The following is a 13643-nucleotide window of genomic DNA, read 5'->3' as shown; positions in this document are numbered from 1 at the left end:
CACAAGTACTCCTTTTCTTTTTGCGAATACAGACTAACACGGCTGTTACTCTGAAACCTGTCGTATTCTTGTTTTTACTAGTCTGATTTAATCCTTCTGGGCAGCCCTTTATTACAATAAAAATACCTGTACGTGGGTGAAGAAGACTGTGATCTTTTGGCAGAGATCTGTACGTTTTTATCCCTCTATTCTCTTGTGCAACTTGAACAGCAAATGACTTTGAGGTTTCAGGTTTAAGAGTAGCAGCCGTGTTAGTCTGTATTCGCAAAAAGAAAAAGAGTACTTGTGGCAATTTGTTAGTCTCTAAGGTGCCTTTTCTTTTTTTGAGGTTACACTGTTTTATACCAGAGCTCCTGTTTGGCTTCTTTGGAGCTCATGCATGCTTGAATAGCTTTACAAAGATATTTTCTTATGCTAATAGAGATTATTTAAAAATACATGCTGAGCACCTTAGCTAGTATAAATCAGTGCAGCTCATTGAAGTAAATGGTGCTATGCTAATTTATACCAGCTATGGATCTGGCCTATCAAGAATCGGCATATATGAATAATAACCTCGACATGAGAAAAGGTGAAAGTTTTCATTCCAGAACTTCACCTTCCTTTCCTAAGTGCCCTTTTTCCACTGGTGCTGGACTTCATTATTATAACTCTCTAAAGCTGTATCTACACTCGCAATGTGAGTGGTTTAATAAGATCGAGAGAAGGCGAGATAAAGTGATTTGACATAAGAGGCTAAAAGTGGGGACAACTGGAACCAGGTTGAGAACAAATGGGTTAGGGTTAGAGGGAAAATCTGGAATAACATCAGTGCAGTGAGAAACAACACTCATTGGACTAAGCACCCCACAGACAGGTGAGGCCATTCAGGAAGCTCTTGCCCTTGGACCCACCACACTGCTTTTACATGTTAAGGGCAGCTCTACTCGGATGGATGGACACAGAGAAGAAAATAGAGAATTGGGGAAGGCCAAAAGTAGAAAAGGAAACAAAATAAAAATTTAACACATGTGCTAAGCATCGCTTTGCTTGTATGATCACCTGCCTTCCCCTGCTTTTTCTTTTCTACTTAGTGTGAATAATAAATAATGGAAGAAAGTAGAACTGGACAAAAAATAGAAAACATTTTTGTGAAAAATTTCATCAGCAGTTTATGAACTTTTTTTGTTGATTGGAAACTATTAGTTCAAAAATGTTTGGTTTTGAAAGTTTGTTTTCCTTTTCTGCCCTTTTATCTTCCCCTTCCTCCCCCCACCCCCATTTTGCCACTTGATGGCTGAAGGTGGGGAAGCTTGGAAAGGAGGGGGGCAGGAAAGGAAAAGATCAAAGTGTTTGTTTTTCTATTTGTCAAAAAGAAGAATTCCAGTTTTGAAAAAGGCTGATGAAAATTGATATTTTCATGAAAAAAAATCAAGTAACTCTAGAAAAAAGGGGCCCAAAAGGGCCAAATAAAGGAGAGTTAGGATGAACAGATGGACAAAGAAAAGCAACAAACATGGAAAATAAGATCTGTGCCAAGCATTGTCCTGATCTCCTTGCTTGTATTTTGTATCCCTCTTACAATTCTTCATTGAATTTTTGGTTTTTTAGACTGTATACTCTTGGGGGAAGGGATCAAGTTTTCCATCATGACAGTACAGTGCCTAGCACATTTTTGGGCAGTATTGTAATACTAGTCATAAATAAAAGAAATAAATTGAGTATTCACTACTCTGTGATTCATACTTATCAGTTTGCGAGTGTAGATGCAGCCTTTAGCATGTCACGTTTGTTGTATTTTTATCCTTTTAGGTTAAAATGGTAAAGTATAAATGTGATCATACCGATTTTGATGGGCTTCACACATTCTGTGGGTGGGGGAAAAATGGGGCTCCATTCTAAGGGAAGAATGGTCTCAAAAGGTTAAACTGTGAGATTGTGAGCCAAGACACTAGGATTCTGTTCTGGGTCTGCCACAGGCTTCATTTGTCACCGGGGCAAGCCACACAACATCTCTGTGCATTAGTTGCCTCTTCTGTAAAGTGGGGATGATGCTTCCCTACCTCACATGGGGGTTATGAGACTTAACTCATAAGCAGAGCTGGGTGAATAATATAACATTTTTCAGAATTTTTGGCAAATTGAAAAAGTATGTTGGTGAATCAAATGAACATTTTGTTTCCAAGCATCTCTACAGAGCTAGATTCACAAAGGAAGAGGAAAATAATATCTGCGCGTCTCCTCTAGAACCTTTAACCCAGTGCTTAGGGGACACTCACCTTGGATGTGGGAGACCTAAAGTTGAATCTCTGCTCTTGGACAGGGATTTGAAGCCAGATCTATCCCTTCCCAAGTGAGTACCCTAACCACAAGGCCCAGTGTATTTTATTCAAAGTGAAATAGCTTCAACAGGAGAGACCCACCCCAGAATAGCCAATAGCACAGTAGTTAGGGCACTTAGCTGGAAAGGAGGAGACAAGGTTTTAATGGCTCCAGAGTGGAGATTCAAACCTATGTCTCCCACAGCCTATTCTTACCACTGTGCTAAAGATTGTGAAGGGGAAGTGTCAACTCCACTGATTTGCGAGTGGTGATTAAATTCCCTTGTGAATCTAGCCCAGAAAATGTTTTGGATCAAAGCTTTTGGGCAAATTTGTACCAAATTCGCAAACAGTTGGTCGACCTAAACTGCAGTTTTTTGTCAAACTATTTGTCCAAAAACTTTCACCCAGCTCTGCTCATAAGTTCTTGCAGATAGTTTTGAGACTGCAGATGTCCCTTTTAGAAATGTTATGTAAAACAGTGTATTATTGATGGTAAACATAACTACCACCAATTCTTAAAATTAATGCTAGTCTGTTTCTGAAGAGCAATATAATGAATTTCAGTTTCCTCTTTTGTTTTCTTATGAGAATTCACATCTTCTAGAATGTGGAAAAGTTGATGCCATGGCTTGCTTGTCCCTATCAGAGGGCTTCTAGTAATGGTTCACAAATATTCTGGAAGGCGTAAATGTGTTAACAGAATACTGGAGATGGTAACACTTCTTTTTCTGTAGAGAGTAGGATGGGAAGGAAGGATCTGAAAACAAAGAAAAGGAAAGTGATACCATGTTGATGTATAATGGGGAAAGTCTCACATTTCTGAGAATGAAAGATCGATAAAAGGCATGTTAAAAGTTGTTTGAACTGGGCTCTGATTTTTCCAGTTACACAGAAATTAACATTTGAAAGCATGCTGCATTATTCTCACTCTTCTAATGTTATCTCTCTTGAACTCTTACTGGTTAGCAAGTACTTGTCAGTTGCTTTTGGTTCTATCCAAAAGGTATTATAAAACAAGAAACCTTAAATTGGATCAAATTTTTCAGTTACTCTGGATTTACAGGAGTATAACTGAGAGCAGAATTTGGTTCTTTAAATGAACCTATTTTTCTATGTTAGCTTGGTGCACCTTATGGCCCAGATCCTCTGTTTTGCTGAACTTTTGTTTGGCACAGCAGTGGGTCTGGGTGCATGGTTATTAGGGAATTAGGGTTATTAGTTATGTCTCCAAGACTAGTGGATCAGCTTAGTGCCCTGGCTTTGGGTAACACAGCCTGGGCCTGTCCTAACATATTCCAGACAGCAACTGTCCATAGGGGACCATTTGCCAGCTGAGTATTGCTAAAGTACAGAACTCTGGCCACACTCCTTTCTGTACCTCACACCCTTCCCAAGCAGTGGCCAAATGGAGGAAGTGATGCACAAGCCAAGTGCTCTGTCTCTGCACTAGCTGAGAGCTCCCCTATGTTGCAGGAATTCTCAGCTAGTCAGATCTGGCACCTTTCCAACTGTGATGAGGTCCCCAGGGTGCAACCTGGACTGCGGGACTTCTGAGCCCTCCAAATGCACCAGCCTGGGTTGCCACTCACACTATAATGATGATGTCAACCTACAAACCTCTGACAGGCACTGCACTTACACAGACATCCACCGGCAGGGACACACCCAACTGAGTTACATGAATGATTTTCCAGCCACTCATGAACCATCAATAGCAAGGCTCCAACCAGTTCCCCCCCAGCTCCAACCTTACACCCCAGGCTGTCCCCTGTTACACTGTTCAAGGCTGCCTTGGACAGTGCACATTCATTAAAATAGTTCACCCCTGCCAGAGTGTCAAGTGGACACATACTCACCTTTGTAAACTAAGCTGAGATTTCCCAAGCACTTCAACCAAAACACACTGTTTTAAGTAAAATATAAAACAGATTTATTAACTACAGAAAGACAGACTTTAAGTGATTATAAGTGGTAGGCATAAAGGTCAGAGATAGTTCCCTTAAGAAAATAAAAAGTAAACATGCTTTCTAAATTCTAAATGTCTAATCTAAGCAAGAGTTGAATCATACAGCTTTTCTCATCCTGACAGATGGTACAAGCAGGTTACAGTTCTTTAATACACAGGCTGGGACTATTTTCCAGCCTGGGACCATCTTTTCCCAGTTTAAAGTCTTTGTCCTCCAGATGTTCTTCCAGGTGTTGAATTGGAGGGGGAGAGAGGCCAAGTGATGATGTCATTTCCCCTCTTATATTTTCTTCCAGCAAGCTGGAGAGATCTTTCCTGTAACATGGGGATCCTGCAGTCCCCGTTGATCAAGCTGTCTCTACTGCATACGTGCTCTCTCTGAGAAGTCTCTGGGATGGCATTGGGAGAATAGATTCCCTTTAATGGGCCATCAGCACATGTCTGGCTGGTCCTTTGTTGCAGCTGAAGGATTGGCTGTGTGCGTCAGTAACACATATAACAACCTACAGGTGAAGAAATGCAAAGACTTATCACCCCCATTTGCAGACAGGAAATCTGGAGCATAGAAAAGCCAAATGACTTGCCTAGGAGTTATTAGCTGTAGGTTTGTGGGTTAAGCCTGGGCCTGGGAATCTGAAGGCTTAAATGTAAGACCTAGGAGTTGTATGTATATACTCTGTGAACTTAAGCAAGCCAGTTAATCCATTTCACTTACTCTTTCTGGTGCTTGTTTAAAAGATTTTTTTTCCCTTCCTCTAGGTGAGAAGTTTTATGTTTGTCCATATTTGTAGTGCAGGTCCAGCAAGCCAATGGGCAAAGTTAAGGATTTGAATCATGTATACAAGGCTAGGGTAAGGACATATTTTACAAAATGATAATACCCTAAGTCTGATTCCAATCTATATCAGAGATAGGCCAGAAGGGACTATTGTGTTAATCTAGTCTGACCTTCTGAATAATACAGGCCATAGCACTTCCCCGCAATAATTTATTTTGAACTAGAGCATGTCTTCTAGAACATCCAATCTTTAACAGCCAGTGATAGAGAATCCATCATGATCCTTGGTCAGTTGTTCTTCAAGTGATTGCACATGTGCATTCCGCTCAGTGTCTGTGCACCCCAGACGTAGCTGGAGTGGAATGCACATGCACGTGGAAACTTTTTCTCTCAGCTGTACTCATTGGGCAACTCACCCTCCTCCTGCTGCTGCACACCACTGCATGCAGCTGAAGGGCAGAGACACTTCTAGCCCCCTTTCACTCTTCCTTACCACTCACAATGGTCATTGGAACTCTGTTAATACCAGAAGAGTTGTCTCTGATTGGGTATAACAGTATGTATTGTAGTTAGTCTAGTGATTTTAGTATAGTTTGTAAGTTTTTGGACTTTTTTCCCCCATTTTGAGGCCTTTCTGCTTATGGTACCAAGATAAACCCTGCTCACCATGTTTCAAGCTGTGTGCTTCTTGCTCAAGACCTCTGCCATTGAACCTCACAATATCTCCCTGAAGTGCTTGGGTGAAGCCCATGTAAGAGACTGGTACTAGAGTTGCTAGTACTAGTTGAAGGCTAGGCTGAAATTTCTGCTGGTGGAGGGCCTGCTCAAGCCACCATAAGAGCCACCCCAGGCTGACTGCTGCCAAGTGCTGCAGCTTCACTGAGAAGCACACCTCCAGCTTTAGCGGAATCCCAGCACCACTCTCCATTGCCCATACTGAGGAAGGAATAAGACATCTTCTCCTGGTAGAGGCCTCTTTGGGTCTCTACCCCCTAAATCTGATAAGAAGTGCAAAAAGGAGAAGAATAGGGTGCACCTGAAACCAAAGTGCTCCTCCACCAAATCCATGCCTAAGGCTTTAGCGCAGCCAAGTCCACCATTGAGCCTAGTGCCAGAAGCAGCACAGTCATCTTCTTTGGCACCACAACAGGATGCCATCTCAGTGCCAACTACCCTGGAGCTGTTTGTGGCAGCAAGAAATCTGCTTTGCCTCTTGGTGCCCGTGTCTCCATCATTACAAGAGTTGGCTCCCTCTGCACCATTTCCCCATCCACTACCAGCAGTTGCCTGCTTCCCACTCAAGTGGCCACTCAGTGCCATCCTAAGGGAAGCCTGCAATGCCCCACCCATCAGCACATTCTTGGCACCGGTTCCTGGTCCTGACTGGATTAGCCCCTCTATGATCAGAGGAAGGGAAGTCTTCATTGTTACATTGTGAGGCGGGATCTTACATCTCGTAAGTCTGAAGCAGGACATGCCAGTATTCTCACAGATCCTGTCTTTCAGTCTACCTCTCAACTCCTCAATGGAAACTGCTATGAGAATGTGGGCTGACTAGTGGTGTCCGGCCTTATATCAGTGGCTGTTTTGGAACCCTTGAGCTTTCCCCCCAGTTTCCAAGTATTTCCCTCATTGTGCTTACTCAGTGCCCTGATCTAGAAGGGCAATGTCTGCACACCAGGTGGCTCCATCTCCAAAGTCTGGTACCAGGCATCAAGAAGAGGTCCCAGAGGCAGAACAGCAGCCAGTAGAAGAAATTCTACCCCTTCCCCTCTTGGCTTCCTCGCCAGATGAAGTTGCTTTATCCAGAATCTCACCTGATGATTTTAAAGTGTATCAGGAGTTGTTAGAGAGAGGCTGCAGACTTCAGCATAGAGGTTGAGGAGGTCAGGGAGTCCTCACCTAGCCTGGTTGACATCTTATCTGTGGGTACCTCCAGAGTGGCTCTGCCAATTATTGGGGCAATACTAGAGCCTGTAAAGGCTCTATGGCAGATTCATTGCCTCCCACCTTTAAAAGGGCAGAAAGAAAATACTATGAACCCTCCTGAGGTTGAGGACCTTTATAGTTACCCACCAGTGGGCTGATTAGTTATGATAGCACCTAATGAGAGCGTGCACGTGACAGGGGCACTAGATTGTCACCCCCAAATCAAAACACAAAGAGGCTGGTCTTATTTGGCAGGAAGATTTGACAGGCGGGTGCAGCTGCATATTGCTAACTAACAGGCTCAGCTGGGGTTGTATGATTTATAGGGCTCCATGGAGAAGTTCAGAGAACTGCTTCTGGAGAAAACTAGGCAGGACTTCTCTTCCCCGGATAATGAAGGCAGACTAGTCGTGAGACCATCACTGCAGGCATGGCTGGACGCAGCAGACTCAGCAGCTAGAATTATGGCTTCTGCAGTTGCCATGAACAGCTCATCCTGGTTGCAGTCTTCTGGTCTTCCCTATGAAGTCCAGAATACTATCCAGGACATGCTGTTTGAGGGTCCTTCTCTATTCTCAGACCAAATGAACAGAAAGCTCCATGGGCTCACTCTGTTTTCCTTAGAATCATGAAATCATCGTTTCATGATCACTTTTACCCAAATTGCTTTCAACCTTCAGATCCTCAAGCAATTCTTCCCTGTCAGTCAGAATCAAATCTAAAATGGTTGACCTCCTGCTTACTTCCTCCACCCTGTGAAACAAACTGTCCCAGACATTCAAATAACTTATTGGACATTTCATTTTGCCATATTACTTTTCCCAACAGATATCTGGGTAGTTCAAGTCCCCCATTACCACCAGTCTTGAGTTTTGGATATTTGTCATTTTTTTTTTTCCCAAGAAATGCCTCATCCACCACCTCTACTAATTTGGTAGTCTGCAGTAGACCCCCATCATGATCGCTGTCAAAGCTGAATCCCCACTCTGGCACTTTGAGTGCAGAAGGTGGGGGCCCGCAAGGATTTTAAAAATTAATACTTGCCACTCCAGGCTTGTATTACACTCCCAAGGTTACAGCTTTTCTCTGACTTTAGGCTTGGTAAACGCTGCCACCACCCAAATGCAAAAAACGCCCTTGAACCCAGGAAGGAGCACTTGGGAATTCCTCCCTGTGAGGTACCCTCAAGCCCTTTCACCCCCCTTTGGGGAAGAACTGAGAAAGGAAACAAAGGAAATTAGCTGTTGCCACCAGTTAATCAAACATGCACAAACTTCTTAGGGCACCAAAAATCCAATCCTGTCCTTAAAAAAGGTACATTTTATTAAAAACAAAATGGAAGAAAATACATCTGGAACTTAGGCTTTTGCTAGATTTTAAAAGAGTAATTCCAAAAATTAAGCATCCAAAATAGCTTTCTTGGGGGTTCAGCTTAAAGGTTACAAGCAAACAAAAGCATCTGGAGTTAGCACAGAGGAGATCCACAAGCCAAAATAAAGAAATAAACCTGATTGAGTCTATCTAAACGTTCCATGTCCCAATGATTCCTTCTAGGTATGGAAGATAATTTTGCATACATGGTTCAAACCTTACACAGCATTCCTGCTTATAGCATTGCTGCTCCGTGTTCCTGCAGCCCAGAGAAAACAGACAAAGGGAAAGTTTCTTTCCCAATTTTAAAAAGTTCTACCTTCCCATTGGCTCTTTTGGTCAGGTGCCCACTTCCGTTTCTTTACCTGGGGGAACTTTTAACCCTTTACAGGTAAAGCAAGCAGAGAACAGCTACCAAGAGGGATTTTACAGCTAACTGGCTGGTTGGGTGTTCATAAAAAGGGAGTTACCCCCTCCCCCACTTCATTTATCACAATGGCATTCTTGTCTTCTTCCTATCCCACTCGGACTTTCAGCTGGTCTACCTCTCACCTCCGTTTGGCTCTCAGAACAAGTGTTTATTTTCTTATGTATCATGCAAGATCTCTTTCCTCTTTTTCCTGCCTGTCCTTCCTGAATAAGCTATACCCACCAAGTCTTAGCGATGCCAATTAAGTAATTTAGCTTATGTATGAACTACTTCCATTTGCGTATAGGCATTCAAGATATTGAGCAGATTCATCTACTTTCCTTCTTGTTCTCCTGTTACCCTACTTGTAATTTGTTTCCCCTGCAAGATCTAGCCCTCTGTTAGATCTTTAATACTTACCTGAGGTCTTTTGTCATCTGCCCCTTTGACTAGTTTAAAACCCTCCTCACTAGGTTGGAGGATCAGTGTCCGAAGATGCTCTTACCTTTCTTGGTCAGGTGGACCCTATTTCTTCTAAGCAGTCTGCCTTCCTGGAAGAGCATCCCATGACTGAGAAAGCCAAAGCCCTCTAATAGACATCACTGTACAAGTTACTTAAATGTTTACATGCCAATCACTATTTTAGTTTCTCCTTTTACAAATATAAAAAATACAAACTTTTCCCAGGGTTTAATCTGGAAGTCAGATTGTTGTTGGTTTTTTGTAATTAAGATAGTTATTAGCAAAATACAAGCTAAGTTACCAAATGCTCATTTTGTTAACCCGATTCTCACATTGCAGGTTTCAGAAATTGTTTGTACCACATATAGACAGAAATTCTTTCCAATCAATCAGTTGTCCTGCTACTGATGACTTAGTTATGTCGTTAACGCCACACATGACTGTAAGCACGATGAATGTTACTTCACTGTTGGAGCTATCACCATCGCACACCTAACCCACTTATGGAAGCAGCAGGAAATAGGCCTCTGTAGCTGGTGGGGGATCTTGATGTAATGTGCTTCCCCTGCCCTGACACTCCTTGGCAGTGTCAGTGAGCCTGTGCTAGAACTTCAGGTGCTACATACAGGAGAAGCTCAGTGCTATCTTGGTTGTGGGTGATGGGTAGGTCTGGAAAGTGTTTTTAAAAGAGTCTGAGCGAAAGTACATTGAGATTAATTAACAAAGGCCTAGTTCCTCAAAGGTATTTAGGGCCCTAACTCCTATTGATTTAAATGGAAATGAAGAACCTAAATACCTTTTAATCTGAGCCAAAATGAGACAAAAAGGATGGGTGAGAAAATATTAGTAAGTTAATTTTTTTAAGCATTTTGCTAAAATCTGAGTAGGCCCTTAAACTGTATCTGTTCCCTTCCTCCTTTGATTGAGCTGAACCACCATCTATTGTGGCTCAGAAAACTTAGGTAAAAGGAAAATGGGCAATATTACAGATTCAGCTGCATAATTTCCTCACATTATTTGCCAAGTTTATATATGCTGAAGTGTGGTTTTATTCTGAAAATTGACTGTAAATTTTTATGGGGTTTTGTGACAGCTTTTAATGTACTTTTTCCTTAAAAACTGTAGACATGGTGAATCAGAATGCTTGTGCAGATAGAGAGTTTGGCACTTCAGGGAGAGAAAGTAGATTTTATATTCGAAGTTTCTTCCCAAAGAAAGCATATTTACCTAGAGCAGAACAGGGAGGGGATGCAGTTTACAGAAGTAATAAAGAATCAAAAGAACTCTTCATACAATTATAGAAGGACATATACAAGATTGTACTGTTTCAAGCAGTAGCAAACAATCAAATAATTGATAAATGGAGATACAGTTTAGGTATAGGTAGGTGCAAATATCTGAGACAGACAGCATATATAATGTTTAAGCATGCTAATAAAAACTTTGACATTCCGTGTACCAAGAACAAAAAAGTTCTTCTGTATAAAAACAGAACACTGACTGAAAAGGGAGGACGTACAAGGACAGGCCATGAAAGCTGACATACATTGATACATTGTCTTGAGCTAAGATGCAGTGACAAGCTTTCAGCTCCAAGGAACTGAGATGGGTCTCATATTCGATTGAGAGTTTTATAGCTACCAGACTATGACTGAGTTTCCTGACTGACTGTGAATATTCCCACACTGACTCTTTACATTCTGGGTCTAGACAAGATTAAATCTTTTTGTAAAGACAAAATTCTCCTCTATTGTTACAGTCCTGTGTTTAAATGCAACTATAATATCAACATAACCTGAAATTGAAAGGCAGCACATTCAAAACTGATGTAAGGAAATATTTTGTGTACAACACATGATTAATCAATGGAACTCCTGGCCACCAAATATCATAGCCAAGAGTTTAGCAGAATTCAAGGAAGGATTAGATGTTTATATGGATAGTGAAAACATCCAGTTATATGAATAGAATAAAGCTACAAGTGATGTAAACCTTCATGCTTCAGGGCATAATTTCACTGCAAACCGTTGGGAGTTAGAATGAAGCTTCCCCTATGAACAGATTATTCCATAATTGTCTGTTTCCAAAGGTTATAATGTCTTTGAAGTTTCCAGTACTGATCACAGTCAGAGACAGGATACTGGACTAACTGGATCACTTGTCTGATTTGTTATGGCAACTTTTAGGTAAACTGAATTTGACTACAGGTGCTATCTGAAAGTCCCACAGGATGAAATAATCACTACCCTCCAGGGAGGCACAGACTTAAATGGCTTGCCCAAGGTCACATGAAGGAAATCTGTTTCAGAGCAGGGCATTGAATCTGGGTCTCCTAGGCTGTCACCCTAACAATTGAACTCTCTTTTCTCTCTAACTCCCATTGTCTGTAAAGGATGTTTGTACTGTACAGGTGAAACTAAGGACAGAATTTGGCCCTGAAACGGGAGTTTAATTAACCATTCTATCGATGTTGCATGAGCTAGAATAGAATCCAGATCTATGGTGTATTGGCTCTCAGTGCTAAGACATAAAAAAAACAAACCCTTAAATTGTCACTAAAGTAAACAGATGATATGCTGAACAGCAGTCAGATCTTTGGAGTAAAAAGATGTGACTTTCACATAGCTACTTTTCTGAACATAACCACACTTCATCTTCTGACTATTTTAACATGCAAACTTCAGTTTGTAGCAATTAAAACAGTAAGAAGATCCCCGGTTGTCATATTAAAGACCCAAAACGTGTACGTATACTACTATAATATAGCTTGCTGTGTAGAAAATTGAATCAAATATTATGCTAATGTCACTGTAAACATACTGAGGCTTTGCTCAGAATAAAAATACTCTGATCTAAAAAAGTATCTAAAAACAAACTATTGATGCATTACTCTGAAATGAGCAATTTTCTTAAGCTATGAAAACAGAACTGAGAAGTTTTAAAGGAAAAGATATCCTGCAACACACTATTTTAAAAATAAATATTTAAAAACTGTTTACACTAGAGAAATTTGTTTAACAAAAAACAAAAAACCCATCATTGCTAAATTTGGTCAATCCCCCAATTATAGCAATGTTAAGATCCCTGGTGTAAATGCAGAGTTTCCAACTCTTGTCATTTTTATCATAAGTCTTCAAATATCAGTAGTTTAAGTTTCTCATGATCTCCCAATTTCTGGCATCAAACTTGTGAAACTTTGCCCTTCTTCAAGATGGACATGATTTCTCTACAGCCTTTGCATATGAAAGTGGTTGCCTCTAGTAAAAATGGCTGCTGACTCCCATTGTTTTCAATGAGACTGTACCCAGGCTACTCTTAGGAAAGATGAGAGGATATAGGAGGGAAACTACATGTATAAGCGAATGTGGCGAGCCATGAGAAAACTTAAAAGAACCAGAGGAAACAGAAGGGAGACTGAAGACATGAAAAAGGCTAGGGGATGTGTAACAGGGCCTCCTTGGTCCCACTTCTGTCTTGATCAACAAACTACGCAGAGACCCTTGTTCTGGTCCAACATCTTGTGCAGTTTATTTATAAAGGAGTCCTTCCTATCATTACTCCTGAGGGCATTCTGCATCAAAAAATTAAAAATTCTGCACACAATATTTTAAAATTCTGCAAGTGTTATTTGTCAATAAATAAATGCAGAGGCTCCAGCATGGCAGTGGGGAGCACAGGCCACTGGCTGCATGAAGGTGGGAGATCACCCTGCAGCCTCCCCATCCGGGGGACACAGACTTCACCCAACCCTGACACAGCACAAGGCCTGGACCTGGGTCTGCCCCAGAAACACCTTGGGGCCCTGCCCCTCTATGCCAGGTACACCAGGTGTGGGGCAGGCAGGATCCAAATGTGGAGGGGCTAAGTGTTGGGGGATCCAGGTGTGGGATGAAAGGATTCTGTATGGGACAATCTGGGTACAGGCAGCTCAGTGGGGTATCTGGGTGTGGGGGGATCCAGATGCACAGAGGATTGTTGGGGAGGTTCCAGGTGCAGGGGAAGGGGCTTCCAGGTGAAAGTGGTTGGGGCTCAGCAGAAGGGTCTTGGTGTGGGGGTTTGAGCAGAAGGGTCTGGGTGCTGGGGGAGTGGGGCTTGGTGGGGTGGAGGTCTGTGTGCAGCTAAGCGGGGGTCTGGATGTGGGGGCTCAGGGTGGTGGGGCTCATCAGAGTGGGGTTTGAGTGCAGGGAGCTCAGTGGGGGGTGGTCTGGGTGCAGGGCTGGGGGTCTGGAGACAGGGAATCTGGGTGTGAGGGGACTCTAGATGTAGGGGTTGAGGTTCAATGGGGTGGGGTTTGGGTATGGAGGGGCTTAGGGAGGTTCTGGATGTACGGTGTGAGGCTTGGCCGGGCTGTCTGGGTATGGGAGGTCTGGATGCACGGGAGTTGGGTGGATGGGCAGAATTCTCTTCTGCTGTGCCATTTGTGCT

General features: G+C 42.3%; 1 protein-coding gene across 1 annotated transcript in view; it reads left to right on the top strand.

The window, feature by feature from the left end:
- Positions 1–13643, top strand: part of CCDC148 (coiled-coil domain containing 148) — a 169599-nt gene that overhangs the window by 101150 nt on the left and 54806 nt on the right. The window lies entirely within an intron of this gene.

The sequence above is a fragment of the Lepidochelys olivacea genome (assembly GCF_965140295.1).
Source record: "Lepidochelys olivacea isolate rLepOli2 genome assembly, chromosome: 11".
NCBI lineage: Eukaryota > Metazoa > Chordata > Testudines > Cheloniidae > Lepidochelys > Lepidochelys olivacea.
Note: the sequence above shows the minus strand (reverse complement) of the source record. Positions and strands in the feature narration are given on the sequence as shown.